Raw genomic sequence first — 4672 nt, 5'->3', positions numbered from 1 at the left:
AAACAAAGAAAACATATTCAATAAAATTCAGTACAACGCGATAAGAGGACATCCAACACATTGAATGTTCCATATCGCATTGTATTGAATCAACAATGAAGCAAACTCCAACACAAAAAATTGGCTCAAATATGTGATATGCAAACAAAAAACACTGTTCAAACAAGTAAATTGTGTTGTGTTGTGTTGCATTCACAATCAAAGAAATGCAATAACATATTTGGATTCAATGCACTATAACACGATGGGAAGAGTTCCAACACATTGAAACCCCTATATCATGTTGTATTGACTTCATAATGAAAGAAACTCACTCGGGAGTCCACATAGAAAAGGAAGAAGAAGACATGGTGCAAGTTAGTAAACATTGTATTGATAAATGGACACGTACTCATCAACAAGATATCATCCACGAAGGGATGAGATGGTGTAGACGATGAAGAGCAGATCATGGCAATGAAAATCGATGAAAAGAAGCTGTTGTTTATGGAGAGCTTGACGCTTAATTTGATGATTAAGGGTTTAACAGAAGGGGTCCCACCTTACGTAGATGTGACTTTGGCATTAAGTGCACGTGGCATGCAATGATGATGATCAAATGCATGAGTGACACGTGTCTATCACTCGTGTGAACGAACGTGGGCGATCGCCAATGAAATCTTGCCACGTGTAAAGACCGTCGGCGGATAATGCATGCACTCCCACATACATTATTTATAGCGTGAGTTTCAAACACTCTTAGCTTTTTTTCCCGTGTAACTATTTTCTCGCTCTTGCTTACTCCTCTCCAATGGTGTGACCAGTGTTAGATGTTCTCCTAATCTTCTCGACACTAATCCGTGACAGTCTCCAACTCTAAGGCAATTATAAGGTGAGTTCTCAGGTCTTATCGGTCTTAAAATGTTTGTTTTCATATGATTGTGAGCGACATTCCTTCCTTTCTTTCCTATGCAAATCATGTATAATTGAAAAATAATTTTGAGCTTTAGTACAACGCGATGTAGGGATTCACTTGAAAATGTCCACCTTAAATTGTGATGTACTGACTTGTGTTATACAAGGTTAATATGGCACAAATTTGAAACCCTATGGGCGATCACCGGTCCATACACTCATTTTTAATAGAAATGACTTTGAGCTTCAGTGCAACGTGATATAGGGCTTCACTTAAGAACGTCCACCTTAAATCGCATTGTACTAACTTGCGTTATACAAGGTCAGTATATAGCGTGAATTCAGAACCCTATAGGCAACCGTCGGCCCATAGTCTCATTTTTAGAAGCCACTTTTTAGTGTTTTCTACCTATTTGTGCAATATAGACCTAGTATATTATAATTCAGTACAACGCAATAAAAGGCTTCACTTGCCAGCATCCACCCTATATTATGTTGTACTGACTTGCAATATACGCTCTCATTATAGCACAAATATGGAAGCCTGCATCCGATTGGCTACGTTGCATGCTTGTGTAATGTGAAACCATACGGTCATTGTATACAACGAAAAACTTTGTATATCGTGAGCTTTAGAGGCCCATTTGTTACATACTAGTGCAATATAGACCTTGTATAGTGCAAGTCAGTACAACGCGATATAAGGCTTCCCCTCGTCAACATTCAACGTAAATTGCGTTGTACTGACTTGCAATATAGAAGGTCTTTTTAGCTCAAATATGGAACCCTTTTCCATATCTCTGTCTCATAGTGGTGTTTGCTAAAATTCTAGCAACACAGACTTAGTATAGGTTGAATTCGGAACCCCCATAGTTGTGTTGTAATGAAAAGTTGTAGTATTGCTAGCTTCTGATGCATATTTGTGAAATGTAGGCTGTGTATATTTTGGTTCAACACAACGCGATATCAAGCTTCACTCACCAACATCCATCGTGAATCACGTTGTAATGATGTTTGCACTATAACTACAGATCTCCATTATTCTCTTATTGCTATGTAGTTAACAATCATTTTGCCAACTTTTTTCTGTGTGTAGATGCATCCTTTTGAGATCGAGGTCGAGCCCGATATTGGGTTTGAAGAAATGCCTAATGAGAAATTATTCGATTTCCTTCACAAAGTCAGCCAACACCATCTCCAACCTCAGATTTCACATATGTTTTCTTGCAATATCTCCATTGAGAGTATGATCTTGTCTGGATGCACATATCTCCAAGAGAAAGAGCAACAATACCAGGGGAAAACTTTGAATAATACAGTCATCTTGGACAATATTCAGTATGTGCATGTGGACGATCTTGTTTCTTTCACATCCTCAAGAGAGATAAGGTGAACATGGATATTTCAAAGGTGCCAGGGGATAAGAAGAATACACATAGTAAGTGCCCAATACACAAGCATAAATGTCGTCTTGTTGACTACCACTACAAGTTTATTTGCTATTTGCATATGTTGCTTGAGGATGAGAAAGGTTTAATAAAAGGAGATGAGGAAAGGTCAGAGGAACCTTCGAGAGTAGAAGATGATGAGGTTCACGAGGTTGAAGAGGAGATAAAATTAGCCGTGGTGGAGAAGGAACTCGGTGAGGAGTTTGATAATGATGCCCTCAGAAGAGAAGACACCCAAGTTGTGAGACAAGGAGCCCGTTGTGGTGGAGGAAAACAAAGCACGTTCCAACCTTAGTCCTCCTTGTGTTTCCAATAGGTGACCACTAGTATGTCCTCTTAATAGATATTCAAGCATTGTTTGACATCAGGGAGGACTAATGTCTCGCCCTCTTGCTTGCTACTCAGCCCTTAGCATAAACCAAGCTCTGGGCACACAAGGTGAGAGGTTAAAAATTCTTCTTCTTCTCCACACAAAAAAGAGGTCTACAAAGAAGATAAAGTGACCAACACACATAATCGAGTATATACAAGCAATCCATAATGTTAACACGCTAAGTGGAGTGGGTAGGTGTAGACTAGTTGGTGTAGTCCAACTGTAGAATCTCTCGCGAAGATATGTCAGTGCTGCCAGCTACCAAACCCGCTAGTGATATAAATGTTGAACGGTCATGCAGGTGCCTCATGAGTGTCAGCTCATGTTGAGCTTGACATCTCAACACGATATACCTCTTTTTTTTATGCCATCTCCTAAGGCGTTGGGTGCTGTTGTGGCCTTGTGATCTAGAACCATCTGTGCTAGAGGCTTCATCCTTCGTTTCTTCTTCTCTTGGTTGCACATCTACCATGTGTACTGAGGTGGTAGGAATGTTCCCTAATTCAACGTATTAGGTTCCTCTGGAAGGCAACACATCCATAGTAGCAAGCACATGCATCCAATTTTCACTAAAATCCGGGGGTGAAGCAACACATACATTGCGGCGTCTTCCTTGTCCCATGCATTCTCCTCCGTTGGTTGGTAAACTTGTAAGGACATGGTTTGTTCGGTGGTGACTGAATCATTTCCAAAAAATTACCCTTCCATTGGTGGGTGTGCCTTCCACATTTGTAGATCAATCTTTAGAATCTAGAAGTCCCTTTGAACATACACTTGATCTAATGCCCAATCATGCACCAATTTAGCTTCCCTTATGAAAGGTCTGCACAAGATAATATCATATGAATCTGGTTGGCACACAAAGTCCATTACAACAAATGTATGATGGTAGCGAAATGAAAAGACCTTAAGTTTGACATTTTTCAATAACCCCATAGGTTTTGAAGACATTATGTCTGCCATTTTGATGATTAGATCTGCTCTTTCCAATTTTGGTTTACCCTAGTTTTTCCAACATCGTTTTGTTGCTCACCCCCGCTCCTCCATCCAGGAGATAGCCACTTCTTGGCATCTATTATGGTGAATTGGTGTAAGATTCTTCCCCAGCCTCTCAGGATGTCCAGTATCTTCCCCTGTAATCAAATCCCTCTTTAGAAAAGAAAGATCTTGTTTCTACCTGTTTTGGCTTAGAGAGAGAAAATGTTCTAGAGAGAGGTTATTCAGATTTTGGATATTTTTGGATGAAAAATATCTCTTCTTATTAAAATAAATTCCACCAAAACAGAAGTTCAAAAAGATTTTCAGAAGGTGCATTAGAAATTAATTATAATCTGCTTAAAAGGCCTTATCCTGGGGTCCAAATTTTCGAAAAATTTTAAATTAAGGTTCTGAGGGGACAATCAGATTCATCCAAATGTATGGAGGAGATAAATGAAGAAATAAAGAAAATCCCCCCCAAAAATGAGTAAATACTCACATAAGATGAAGAGTTGACTAAGGATAAGGATATTAGTTAAAAAAGAAGAGATATTTAGTGAAATGATGCATTTTTGACACCTCAATGTGGGGGAATTCCCCTCATGAAGGAGGTGCCTATTTCACATGTGTGGGTGAGTTTTAAACTCACAAATAATGAGATATTTTTATCTCTCCTCTCTCCTGCTTCAACTAGATCCAAAAAGTAAGCTAAACTGACCTAAAAATGGTCAAAAATTGACCAAACTGATCTAGAAAATTCTAGAATCAGTTTGCTTGGTTAGAGGCTCACTTTTTCCTATAAATAGAAGCCTCCCCCTTTGTTAAAGCTTAATAGTGTTTTATACACTGTTACTCTGCACCTCCCCAGAGCCAAAAACTGTGAATTTGTTAATAATTCATTAGTTTTTTGACCATTCCCTCTTCTAAAGAATTGGTGGCCACTCTTGTTACAAACAAGAGTAGATCCCTCAAACCATCA

The sequence above is a fragment of the Cibotium barometz genome, chromosome 47, assembly GCF_041138505.1.
Source record: "Cibotium barometz isolate CiBa-2024 chromosome 47, ASM4113850v1, whole genome shotgun sequence".
NCBI lineage: Eukaryota > Viridiplantae > Streptophyta > Polypodiopsida > Cyatheales > Cibotiaceae > Cibotium > Cibotium barometz.
Note: the sequence above shows the minus strand (reverse complement) of the source record.